This window comes from Canis lupus, chromosome 35 (genome assembly GCF_011100685.1).
Source record: "Canis lupus familiaris isolate Mischka breed German Shepherd chromosome 35, alternate assembly UU_Cfam_GSD_1.0, whole genome shotgun sequence".
In the NCBI taxonomy this organism is placed as follows: Eukaryota; Metazoa; Chordata; class Mammalia; order Carnivora; family Canidae; genus Canis; species Canis lupus.
The window spans coordinates 4,563,779-4,577,837 of record NC_049256.1 but is presented as its reverse complement, the minus strand read 5'-3'; the positions used below and the strand labels follow the sequence as shown (position 1 = coordinate 4,577,837).

At 39.2% G+C, this 14,059-nt stretch overlaps 1 long non-coding RNA gene across 4 annotated transcripts in view; it reads left to right on the top strand.

Annotated features, from left to right (window-relative positions):
• The window catches only part of LOC102151896, a 24,196-nt gene that overhangs the window by 3,343 nt on the left and 6,794 nt on the right, over window positions 1-14,059 (top strand). Inside the window, exons 4-7 of one of the 4 annotated variants that reach the window (XR_005384214.1) lie at window positions 1,027-1,235; window positions 9,507-9,561; window positions 11,503-11,586; window positions 12,744-13,099. This is a non-coding gene — a long non-coding RNA (uncharacterized LOC102151896). Of the gene's footprint in view, window positions 1-1,026; window positions 1,236-9,506; window positions 9,562-11,305; window positions 11,360-11,502; window positions 11,587-12,743; window positions 13,100-14,059 lie in introns of those variants that run through there. The other 3 variants (XR_005384213.1, XR_005384212.1, XR_005384215.1) reach the window with 3 other exon arrangements.

Below are 14,059 nucleotides of genomic sequence, written 5' to 3'. Positions count from 1 at the left end.
ATGAACGTCACCTCTAGGGGGTTCTCAGATTTCTATTTTCATTCCACCCCTTGCTATGAAGAAATGCAAGAATTAAATTAAGTATTCTAGACAAAGAAACAGTTAAGCTAGTAACACACTCCCTTTTCTTCCCAACTCCCTAGCCTCATGTTTTGGATGAAAATGAATATCGGAGGTTTCATTAAAGCTCATATAAGCAATTTGAACTATCTCCTAGAGGAGTAGTTTTTTGGATTTTATTTGATGACTTTTCTTTCACTTTGCTAATGTCATCCCCTTTCCTTTGGGAGGTGAATTCTTTGTAATAACATGGTTTTTTTTTTTTATCGTAGTAAAATGTATGTATGATTTGCCATTTTAACCATTATAAGCACACAACTTGGTGGCATTAGTTATATTCACAATGTGCTGGAACCATCACCATTACATATATCTCCACATTTTTAATCACCCCACAGGGAAGTTCAGTAAGCGTTAAGCAATCTCTCCCTACTCCTCTGCCCCTCCAACAAGTCCTGGTAACCTGTTTATTTTCCACCTCCATGAACTCGCCTATTTTTGGATATTTTTACAAGTGGAGTCACACACTATGTGGCCCTTTGTGTCTGGGTTATTTCGCTTAGCATGGTGCTTTTGAGGCGAGAAATGTTGGGTCCAAGGATCCAGATGGGGCATCCCACAGGACCAGCCAAGAGGGCCCTTGGCTTTGCACAGGATAGAAATCAAACTCAAGCTCGAGAGAGATTGTGGCAGACAGCATGTCTGGGAGAGTAGGAAAGGGAAAGTGAATGGGTCTGGTTGTCGCTAGGAGTCAGGGGTTTATATAGGCAAGGGGTCCAGAGTACATGTTCCTTCACGAATCAGGGTAGGGTCTGATCAAGGGCGAGTGACAGGCGAATGACAGGTGTTTCATAAATCCTCAAAGGCAGGGGGTATTGGTGCTAGTGTTGGCCGAGGCTTGTTTGAATCTAATGTTCGTCCATACCGTAGCACGCATCGCAACTGCATTGCTTTCTTTTTAAACAGGATCCCTGTGCTTCCCTGCCGTGAGGGATGCTCCCCGCAGGGGAAGTGTGCATGTGCGTAGCTTGATGAACTGTGACCCAGGGAGGCTGGAGGCACTAAAGCTGTGTTTGAGGCAGAAATGAGTCACAGGGTGAGTCACCAAGCAGGAGGCTCGAGGGCGTGGGCTCCCGGCAGCCTCTGGCACCAGCTCAGCTCCAGCCTCACCTTGGGTACGTAAAAATGACCGAATAATATGCCATTGTACGTGTATAACGCATTTTGTTTTTCCATTCATCTGTGGGATTTGGATTGTTGGGCTGTTGTGGATAATCCTGCTGAAAGTACTGGTGCACAGGTGTCTGAATCTCTGTTTTCAATGCTTTTAGATACATACCTAGGAGTGAAATTGCTGGATCTTCCAGTAATTCTGTGTAGCTTCTTAAGGAACTGGCAATCTGTTCTCAACCGTCGGTCCTCCATTTCACATTCCCACCAGCTACGTGCAAGGGTTCTCATTTTTCCACATTCTCACCAACATTGCTTTTTTTTTTAAATTTTTTTATTTATCTATGATAGTCACACAGAGAGAGAGAGAGAGGCAGAGACACAGGCAGAGGGAGAAGCAGGCTCCATGCACTGGGAGCCCGACGTGGGATTCGATCCCGGGTCTCCAGGATCGCGCCCTGGGCCAAAGGCAGGCGCCAAACCGCTGTGCCACCCAGGGATCCCGCTTTTTTTTTTTTTTTAAGATTTTATTTTATTTATTAATGAGAGACACAGAGAGAGACAGAGAATGGCAGAGACACAGGCAGAGGGAGAAGCAGGCTCAGGGAGCCCGACATGGGACTCGATCCCGGGTCTCCAGGATCATGCCCTGGGCTGAAGGCGGCACTAAACCGTTGAGCCACCCGGGCTGCCCCTCACCAACATTTCTTATGTTCCTTTGAAAAATTATTATTATACCTAAAAAACTTATGTTGACCTTAAATGAAACAGTTATTTCTTTTAAAGATTTTATTTATTCATGAGAGGGAGAGAGGCAGAGACACAGGCAGTGAGAGAAGCAGGCTCCATGCAGGGAGCCTAAGGTGGGACTCGATCCTGGGACTCCAGGATCAGGCCCTGGGCCCAAGGCAGGTGCTAAACCGCTGAGCCACCCACGGATCCCCCTGAAACAGTTATTTTAATGGCAAAAACAGGTTTATTTAGGAATAGCACAGAATTGCAATTTGGGACACGCAAACTATGGCAAAACCATAGGCAAGTCCAATAAATAAAGGAGAGGAATGTTATTTCATGAAGAGGAGGGAGAAAAGTGGGAGGGACTATTCTGAATGAAAGGTCATCGGAAGGGCACCTGGGTGGCTCAGTTGGTTAAGCTTCTGCCTTTGGCTCACGTCATGATCCCAGGGTCCCAGGGTCCTAAGGTCACGCTCCCTGCTCCGTGGAGAGTTGGCTTTTTCCTCTCCTTCTGCCGCTCTCCTTGCTTGTGTTCTCTCTCTCAAATAAATAAATAAAATCTTTAAAAAAGAAAGAAAGACAGACCACAGGAGAAGAACAAGAGTTCAGCATGATGACAATTTCTCGTTGGCTGAGTCTCAGGGACCATCGGCTTCTTATAGGAGATGCAATGCCCATCTTTTCCCTTTGGGAGCCTATAGTTGATGATGATTCTTTTGGGGTCTGTAGTGGGTAATTCTACCTTAATTGGCATCAACTGCTATTGTTACAGGACCCTGAGACCAGGTTCTTGAGTCTCAATGTCATAGAAATGAACATTGAATTGGAGAGAAAGAAAAGAAGTGGAGTTTATTAGAGATAGCCTGTGCACGAGGGAGCCGGCAAGAAGAACGGCACTCCCTACAGGGGTAGGGCGCCCAGCTTATACGGGCACTTTTGCGAGGGGTGAGGGGCTAGGGGTTGGGCAGGGCCCTTCAGACTCAGGCTCCTTCTCTTGTCGTTACTCTTCAGTGGTCACAAGACAATCACAGGATGCCTTTCTTCTTGGCTGGCTTTTTTTAGGGCACCTGAAAAACAGAAATACTTGTGCAGGCAGGTTTGAAATGGTTATTTCTGTGTCAGCTGTTACTTCTGTTTTTGCTTAAACAACCATTTCTCCCTGGTGACTTGTTCTCTCTCCTTTGTTCTCTTTCCAAGAAGGAAGTATTTGTCTCTAAGCATATGGAAACTTTGCACCCTTGCCTCCCACCAGTGACTTTCCAGGGATTAAGTCTCCCTTTTTCCCTATACTGCCTCTGTAGGGCTCCCCTTTCCGGCCTCAGGACTCATACTTTAATAGGATTTCCCTTTATTAATTTTCACACATCCTAATAGGTGTGAAATGGTATCTCCTTGTTTTGATTTGTATTTCCCTAATGGCTAATGAAGGGGAGCATTTTTTCATGTGCTCATTAGCCGTTTGTATGCCTTCTTTGTGGAAATGTCTCTGCATGTCCTTTACGCATTTTTTAATTGGGTCGTCCATTTTTTATTGAGTTGTAAGAGTTCTTGATATATTCTGTATATTATCAGGTAAAGAATTTGCAAGTATTTTCTCCCACTCTGTATATTGTCTTTCACTTTGAAGGGGTGAGCGTCCTAGTCCTCTGAAAGCAATTGACCAGATATCCTTTTTCTGAATTCCCTTTTATTGATATTTTACCTTGCTGCTGAGTTCTCAGGAAATAGATCCTGGATGTGGGAGGGAGGTACAATTTCTGTTTAATGAAAATACTGGTCATTCTGAATATTTTCAAGTTTCTTTGGATATTTCAGGTTAAGCAGATGTCATATATTTTCAGGGTGTTCTTTGTCTCTAACTGAAGATCATCCAAACTTGGGAATGTCATGAGGGAATCCAATGGCTTTTTCCTCAAACTTAACTGGAAGACATTGACCCCTTCCAGTTAGTTTCTTTGAGAAAAGAGCTATTACGTCCATCTCCTTATAAAACCCCTGGTTTCTAAGAAGTTTCTGTCCCTGTGGTACTCTGGAAATGGAAAGGTTTGTCAAAAAGTGTTTGTCAAGAGTGATCAATATTGATTCCTCAAATGTTGTGGGTAGGACTGTAATGGCAACATGGTATGAATTAACTTTTTGCATTAATGTTAAGTGGATGGCATCTAAACAAAACGGTAGAGACTAGATTCACATTTTGTTATTAAATAGTTCATGTTTTTCCCTTTTAAAATGTTTTTAAAAGATATTATTTATTTATTTGAAGAAAGAGAGAGCAGGGGGAGGGGCAGAGGGAGAGGGAAAAGCAGGCTCCCTGTATGTCAGGGCTCCATCCCAGGACCCTGAGAACATGACCTGAGTGTGGAAGGCAGATGCTTAACCAACTGAGCCACTCGGGTGTCCTCCACCCCAACCTTTCAAAGATTTTATTTATGAGACATTGTTATTAAATAGGTTTTTGATGTTAGCCATTCTTACTATGAATAATTAATGACTCAAATATGAGAACACAAAGCTCTCATATCTTAACTTATTCTGAGGATTTAGCTGACAGCCAAACACTGGCAAATTCAGCATGCCTTTAGAGATCACTGCTGCATGTACTGGGGCCCAACCCAAACCTTGAACTTTGTATCACCACCCCAAATCAATCACAACGTTTTGACAATTGTATGAATAGAAGTATTAGGCTTTCACTGTACACACTGATGTATAATGGGTAAAGTTTTGATTTAAAAATGTAGGTAAATGATAGGACACCTGGATGGCTCAGTCCATTAAGCATCTACCGTCAGCTAAGGTCGTGATCTGGGTTGGAGCCCTGCATTGGGCTCCCTGCTGGGTGGGGAACCTGCTTCTCCCTCTCCCTCTGCTGCTCCCCCTGCTTGTGCACTCTCTCTTTCTCTCTCAAATCAATCAATCAATCAATCAATAGAAATACATAAATAAAAATAAAATCTTATTAAAAATTGTAGCTAGGGACGCCTGGGTGGCTCAGTGATTGAGCATCTGCCTTTAGCTAAGGGCATGATCCTGGATTCGCAGGATCAAGTCCCACATCAGGCTCCTTGCATGGAGCCTGCTTCTCCTTCCTCTGCCTGTGTCTCTGCCTCTCTCTCTGTGTCTCGCATGAATAAATAAATAAATCTTTTTTAAAAATTGTAGCTAAACGGTACTTTAAAGTTTGCACCATGGGAATAGCAAATATCATTAAGCAAGAATTTTTTTTTAAAGATTATTTACTTATTTGAGAGAGAGCTCAAACTTGTATATTTTCATCAGGTCCTTACCACCTCTCAATATAAGTGTTGTGTTGTTGCAGTGTCTTAATTTACTTCCCTGCAGTAGACTTTCTCATTTCCTGGCTACTCCAAACATCATGGATAATTCAGTTTTCTAAATCATTGCTTTTCCTTGGCACATAATACTCCAAAAATTTAAATGTCTTTCTATTGCTTAGAGAATGATTTTTAAAAACTTTTTAGCATTCCACTCAATCTTTGCTTTGACTATTTCTCACCCAAGCTCTAAAATAAACTGCTTCTACTGCCCTTAAAAAACCTTTGTTCCAGGGATCCCTGGGTGGCACAGCGGTTTGGCGCCTGCCTTTGGCCCAGGGCGTGATCCTGGAGACCCGGGATCGAATCCCACATCGGGCTCCCAGTGCATGGGGCCTGCTTCTCCCTCTGCCTATGTCTCTGCCTCTCTCTCTCTCTCTCTCTCTGTGACTATCATAAATAAAAATAAAAAAATTTAAAAAAACCTTTGTTCCAGAAAGAATTATCTATTCATTCTCACTTCCATATCTACTTCCTTTTGGCTAAATGTGAAGTAAGAAAATGGTTAGAGCAAAGCTCTACCAATTATAAGCTGTGATGCTGCACTAGATTTAAAAAAAAATTTTTTTTAACTGCACTAGATTTTTTTTATTTATAGAGATGCAGAGAGAGAGAGAGAGAGAGGCAGAGACACAGGCAGAGGGAGAAGCAGGCTCCATGCAGAGAGCCTGACTTGGGACTCGATCTAGGGTCTCCAGGATCATGCCCTGGGCCGCAGGCGACGCTAAACCGCTGCACCACTGGGGCTGCCCACTGCACTAGATTTTTAAAAGCTTTTTGAGCTTTCAATTTTCTCAGCTGAAAAATGTACATGATAATAAAGCATGATAGCAGGTGATCTGGATGTTACGCTACAGAAATGGATAGGATATGGCCACTGTCCTGAAGATATTTACCCTCTAATTGGAAAAGAGGGTAAATTCATTTTGCCCTTAAGACAAAATGAATTTTAGGGTGAACTTCTTGATGGCAGGGTACATGTCTGATTACTCTAAATTGGTGGTTCTAACACTTTCCATAATTCTTTGTGCATACTCCACACCATTTATTTTCTTACAATGATAGAGAAATGTGAAATGGGGAATTTTTTATTAATTTTTTATTGATTGTAACATTATATTACCTTATGATATAGTTACCTGATATTTGTACACATGGTGAAATGGTCTCCATAACAAACCTAGGTAACATCTATCACAATAAACAGTTGCAAAAAAGTTTTCTTGTAATGAGAACTTCTGAGATTCACTCAGCAATTTTCAAATGTGCAATATGATATTATTAACTATAGTGGCCATGCTTATGTATTACATTCCCATGATTTCTCTATTTTGTAACTGGAAGTTTGTACTTTTGACCCCCTTCACCCATTTGTCACATCCCCATCCTCTGCTTCTGGGAACCAACAATCTGTTCTCTGTACCTGAGCTTTTTTCCACCTTAGAGTCCACATAAAACTGAGATCATATGGCATATGTCTTTCTCTGACTGTCTCATTGCATTTAGTATAATTGCCCTTAAATTCCATCCATGTTGTCACCAATGGCAAGATTTTGGCGGAATAATACTCCATTTTATATATGAGACACACCTTCTTTACCCATTCATCTACTGATGAACACTTGGGATATTTCCATGTCTTGGCCATTGCGAATAATGCTGCAGTGAACGTGAAAGGTAGAAATAACTTTTCAGATAAGTATTTTTGTTTTCTTTGATTAAATACCCAGAAGTGGAATTGCTGGATCATATGGTAGTTCTATTTTTATTTTTTGAAGAACTTCCATATCGTTTTTCTTTTTTTTAAAATATTTTATTTATTTATTCATGAGAGATGCAGAGAGAGAGAGAGAGAGATAGAGACACAGGCAGAGGGAGAAGCAGGCTCCATGCAGGGAGCCCGATGTGGGACCCAATCCCAGGACTCCTGGATCACGCCCTGGGCTGAAAGCAGGCACTAAACCACTGAGCCACCCAGGATCCCCCCATATCGTTTTTCATAGCGGTTGTACTTATGTTCCCACCAACAGTACACAAAGATCCCCTTTTCTCCACATCCTTGTCCACAGTTGTTATTTCTCGTCTTTTTGATACCAGGCCTTCTAACAGGTGTGAGGCAATAATCTCACTGTGGTTTGGATTTGCATTTCCCTGATGATGAGTGATGAGCATATTTCCATGTAGCTTTTGACCATCTATTTGTCTTTTTTGGAAGAATGTCTATTCAGATCTTCTGCACATTTTAAAAATTGAATTGTTCATTTTGCTGTTGAGTTGTATGAATTCTTTTTATTTTTTATATATTAACTTATTAGCAGAGATATGATTTGCAAATATTTTCTCCGATTCAGTAGGTTGTCTTTTCATTTTGTTGATGGTTTCCTTTGCTGTGCAGAAGCTTTTGAGTTTTATGTAGTCCCATTTGTTTATTTTTGCTTATGTTGCTTTTGCTTTAGTGTCCGCTTCAAAAACTTATTGCAAAGGTTAAGTCAAGGGTCTTACCAGGAGTTTTATGATTTTCTTCTAAGAATTTTATGGTTTCAGTCTTACATTCAAGTCTTTAATCCATTTTGAGTTAATTTTTGTGTATAATGTAAGGTAGTGGTCCAGATTCATTCTTTTGTGTGTGGCTGTCCAGTTCTCCCAACACCATTTATTGAAGAGACTGTTCTTTCCCCATGGTATATTCTTGTCTCCTTGTTGTAAATTAATTAACCATATATGCATGGATTTATTTCTAGGCTCTCTATTCTATTCTCTTGATCTGTGTAGTCTGTTTGTATGCCAATACCATACTTTTTGATTACTATAGCTTTGTAATATAATTTGAAATCAGGGAGCATGATGCCTCCAGCTTTGTTCTTCTTTCTCAAGATTACTTTAGCTATTCTGGGCTTTTCATAGTTCTATATTTACATTAAGATTTGTTTATTCCATTTCTCTGAAAAATGCCATTGGAATTTTGATAGGAATTGCATTGAATCTGTAGATTGCTTTGCATAGTATGGACATTTTAATAATATTCTTCCAATCTATGAGCACAGATTATCTTTACATTTATTTTTCTTTTTCAATTTCTTTCATCAATATCTTTTTTTTTTTTTAAAGATTTTATTTATTTATTCGTGAGAGACACACACACACAGAGTCAGAGACGCAGGCAGAGGGAGAAGCAGGCTCCGTGCAGGGAGCCCAACGTGGGACTTGATCCGGGTCTCCAGGATCACGCCCTGGGCTGGAGGCGGCGCTAAACCGCTGAGCCACCCAGGCTGCCCCACATCAGTATCTTTTATAGTTTTCAGTATAAGGTCTTTTACCTCCTTGCTTATATTTACTCCTAGGTATTTTATTCTTTTTGATGCAAGTATAAATGGGATTGTTTTCTTAATTTCTCTTTCTTATATTAGTGTACAGAAATGAGGCAGATTTTTGTATACTGATTTTGCACCCTGCAACTTTACTGAATTTGTTTATTCCAACAGTTTTTTGCTGGAGTCTTTAGGATTTTCTATATGTAATATCATGCCACCTGCAAATAGTGACAATTTTACTTCTTTCCCGGTTTGGGTGCCTTTTATTTATTTTGCTTGCCTAATTGTTCTAGCTAGGACTTCTAATACTATGTTGAATAAACACAGTGAGAGTGGGCATCCTGTTGAGAGGTTTTGCTTTACTGATCCGATCTCTTTACTTGTTATGTATCTGTTGAGATTTCCTGTTTTCTTCAGTCAGTTTATTTTTTTTAAAGATTTTATTTATTTATTCATAAGAGAGAGAGAGAGAGAGAGAGAGACAGGCAGGGGGAGAAGCAGGCTCCATGCAGGGAGCCCGATGTGGGATCGATCCCGGGACTCTGGGATCACACTCTGAGCCAAAGGCAGGCCCTAAACCGCAGAGCCACCCAGGGATCCCCATCTTCAGTCAGTTTATTGTAATTTGTGAGCCTCTAGGAATTGTCCTATTTAGGTTATTACATTTGTTGGCATACAAGTGTTCATAGTATTCTCTTGTCATTATTTTTACTTCTATAAGATCAATAGTAATGTTACCACTTTCATTCTGTTTTTCTATTTTTTATTTTTATGTATCTCTGCTCTAGTCTTTATTATCTCCTTCTGCTAACTTTGTGGTTTAGTTTCATTTTCTAATTGTTCAAGGTGTAAAGTTAAGGTTTTGATTTCAGATCTCTCTTCTTTTTTAATGTAGGCACTTACACCAAGAAGTTTCTGAGTGCTGCCTTTACTGCATCCCATAACTTTTGGTATGTTGTTTGTCTCATTCATCTCTAAGTATTTTCTAATTTTGTGTGATTTCTTCTCTGATCCATTGGCTATTTAAAAGTGTGTGGTTCGGGATCCCTGGGTGGCGCAGCGGTTTGGCGCCTGCCTTTGGCCCAGGGCGCGATCCTGGAGACCCGGGATCAAATCCCACGTCAGGCTCCTGGTGCTTGGAGCCTGCTTCTCCCTCTGCCTATGTCTCTGCCTCTCTCTCTCTCTCTGTGACTATCATAAATAATAAATAAAAGAAAAAAAAAATAAAAGTGTGTGGTTCAATTTCATTTTTTTTAAGACTTTATTTATTCATGAGAGACACACAGAGAGAGGCAGAGACACAGGCAGAGGGAGAAGCAGGCTCATTGCGGGGAGCCCGATGCGAGACTCGATCCCAGGACCCCAGGATCACGACCTAAGCCAAAGGCAGACATTCAACCGCTGAGCCACCTAAATGCCCTCTGTGTAGATGTTCTATCTTTTTTTTTTTTTTTTTTTATGATAGTCACACAGAGAGAGAGAGAGAGAGAGAGAGAGAGAGGCAGAGACACAGGCAGAGGGAGAATCAGGCTCCATGCACCGGGAGCCTGACGTGGGATTCGATCCCGGGTCTCCAGGATCGCGCCCTGGGCCAAAGGCAGGCACTAAACCGCTGCGCCACCCAGGGATCCCAGATGTTCTATCTTTATTGAAAGTGGAGTATTAAAGTCTCTATTAATGCACAATAGCTTACTTCTCCTTTAAGTTGTCATTTTTGGCCTCTTATACTTTGAGGGTCTGTTCTTAGGTGTGTAAATGTTTTAAATTGTTATATCTTCTTGCTGTACTGAGACTTTTACCAATATATAATGTCTTTCTTTGTCCCGTTACAGTTCTTGACTTACAGCCTATTTGTCTCATGTTAGTATAGCCACCACAAATCTCTGTGGATTACATTTTCCAGGAATATCTTTCTCTATCCTTTCACTTTCAACCTATTTGCATATTTGGTTATAGGTTGAATTTCTTATAGATAGAATATAGTTGGATCATGTTTTACTAACCTAATCTGCCAATCTCTGCCTTTTATTAGAGACTTTAATCCATTAACATTCAAAGTAATTACTGATAAGGAAAGATTTACTTCTGCCATTTGGCTGTTTACTATGTCTTTTGTCCCTCATTTCCTCCACTATTGTCTTCTTTGGCATTTAGTTGATTTTTTAAAATGAATTATTTTGATTCCCATCTCACTTCCTTTTGTGTGTATTTTTTAGATATTTTGTTGTTACCATGGGGATTACATTTAATATCATAATTTATAACAATCTAGTTTGAATTGATACTAACTTAATTTCAATAGTTAAACTCTTCTCTATACAGCTCTGTTCCTTCCCTTATATTATTGTCACAAATTATATCCCGATATATTTTGTGCCTAATAACAGATTTCTATTTTATACATTTGTCTTTTAAGCATTTGAAAAGAAAAAGTGTAATCACAAAACAAAAATACAACAATGCTGGCTTTTATATTTCCCACGTATTTACCTTTACAGGAGATCCCTCTTCATATGGCTTTGAATTGCTGTCTGATGTCATTTTGTTAGCATTTGTAGTATGGCAAGTCTAGTGGTAACAAAGGCCCTCAGATTGTGTTTATCTGGGAGTGTCTTAATTTTTCTTTCAGATTCAAAGAACAGTCTTGCTGAATATAGAATTCTTTTTTTTAAAGATTTTATTATTTTTTTAAAGATTTTATTTATTCATGAGAGACACACACAGAGAGAGCAGAGACACAGGCAGAGGAGAAGCAGGCTCCATGCAGGAAGCCCGACGCGGGACTTGATCCCAGGACCCGGGGGTTCAGTCCTGAGCCAAAGCAGATGCTCAACCGCTGAGCCACCCAGGTGTCCCTGAATATAGAATTCTTGACTGAGTTCTCCTTTCAGCACTTTAAATATGTCATCCCACTGTCTTTGGGCCTCTATCATCTCTGATGAGAAACTCCTTGTTAATCTTATGGAAGCTCCTTGGTATGTAAAGAGTTGCATCTCTTTTTCTTACCTTAAGAATCTGTGTCTTATAACCAATTGATAATGTGTCTCAGTGTGGATCTCTTTGAGTCCCTCCTTGGAGTTCATTGAGCTTCTTGTATTTATAGATTTATGCACCATGATACAACATGTCATTTAAAAAAAAAACAAAATTACTGGTTTTCTCATAAATAAATCTTAAAATGATGCACTCTAGAGATATTAGCATATCTATATAGCAAGAGAGAATGACAAATTTTATTTTTATGTCTTAAAATGTTTTGTGTTAATGTGACTTTTATTTATATTTATCTTTTAACATTTTGGGAATAGTCTGTTCAATTTAATGCTTTATAATTCTTGAAGTACCATTGTCATGTACATTTCCTATGCATTGAGCAGTGAAAAACATCTTTACCGAGGCCTAATTTCTCAGCTATATCAATAATATATAGTTGAAGGTATGCTATTGAAGTTTCTCAAGAATATATCCGATAGTTTATAAATTACCATTGTAAAATTAAATCCTCTTTTTCTGCTATTAATGGAAAAACTAGTGAAATCCAAATTATGGTCTGGACTTTAGTAAATAGTAAAGTGCTGACATCTTAGTTTTACCTTTGCAACTTTTTTGTGAATCAAAATAAAAATTATATTAAAAATAATTATTATATCTAAATATTTACATGTACTAACATCCTTGCTTTTAAAAAATGTCATGAGCTAGAAGAGTACATTTCATTCATACATAAAACAAACTATAAGAAGATATTCTTCATAATACTAAGATCTTCAAAAAAAAAAGGTATTTTGCTAATTTCTTTTAAAACCCTTGCTACACAATTGCTTATCAGCTATTATTCTAATTTGAGAGTTGTTTTTTCCTAGATTTATCTGATAAAATGAAATATCAAATCTGACATGAACAGCATATGAATTAGTACAAGGAAATCTGTTTTCTGAATCAAATCTTGGTTCTGTAATACAGGATTAAAGAATGGTGTTGTACCCTACCACCAAAGGCAGAAAATCATGATGTTTTATCTCATCTTTATGAGACATTTTGACAATAGAGGCAAAAAGTATTATGATATATTATGATAGAATATCTCATATTAAGTATCAATGGGAGGAAATCTTATGTTTTTGTTTTCTAGTAAATTCAAAGTTTTTGACTCTTGGATATCATTGTGAACTCAAAAGAGAAGTAGACAGCACAGGAACTGACAACATGGAAACCAAAGCAGAATAAAGGAAGACACACACTATCTCAAAGCCTGACAATTAGATCTTAAACATATTTAAAAAATAAAAGTAAAGGTTGACTCTAGAAGTTTCAGATTGGTAAGATTCATTCATTCATTCAAAAAGCGTTTACTGGCCACCTTTCCTGTGTCCGTCACTAGCTGGAGCCTGGAGGACTCAATTCTGAGCAAAAACAGACCCTGGTGCCTCGGTTCCCTGGTCCCCTCCTGTCATGCAGTTTGCAAACTAACAGGGCAATGGACTTGAACAGGAGCTAATATAAAGAAAAATTGCAAAACAAATTATGTGTGTACTTTTAATTTATGTCAGGATTTTTATTTTATTTGTTTTTAAAGATTTATTTGAGAGGGAGCTAGCACATGCACTTGAGCATGTGAGTGGGGAGAGAGGCAGAGGGAGAGACACTCTAGTGGACTCCCCTCTGAGTGGGGAGCTGGACTTGGGTCTTAATCTAACAACCTATAAGATCATGACCTGAGCTGAAATCCCAACCGCCTGAGCCACCCAAGTGCCCCAATTTATGTCAGGGCTTTTAAATAAAGAAGCTTTATGTAGGGAATTATTTGCTGATATTACATATTCTCCTTCAGTGCAAATATATATAACGAGCCTATTTCACAGACTTTGGGAACCTCCTTTGTTTCCAGGGAAAACAATTTCAGAGTAGTGACAGACGGGGGTCTCAGTTTCTCTTAGAGATTTTTTTTTGATAGTATGGTTCCCTTTATTGACAGTGTGATTCCATTTTTGTAATAACATTATATAACTGTAGGTATTTCCACACAAACATATTTTAATACATACAAGGGCATCTAGGAGAGAAAGGAGAGGGACATTTATTTTTTTAACTCTACTTTTCTGGATTGCTTGATTTCATTACAGGGACAAATATTGCTTTTGCAACGTTATGAAAGTAAGCTGTATGTAGAACAGCCTGGACTGAGCTTGGAGTGGAAAAGGAGAGGCTCTCATTTGCAGAATTAAACTAGGATGAAAACATTCTGTTGGGGGAGGGTAGACTGAGCTCATGATGAGGCCTTCACATCCACATCCCTACTAATAGAAAAAAAAATTTTTTTAAACATAAATAAATCTTTAGTCCCATAGAAAACAAGAGGATCCTTGGTGGATCAGAAAACAACAACAACAACTCTTAGTAAGGATTAAAAAATAAAAACCTGGGATTAGCAAAGAAGTACACGGCTGA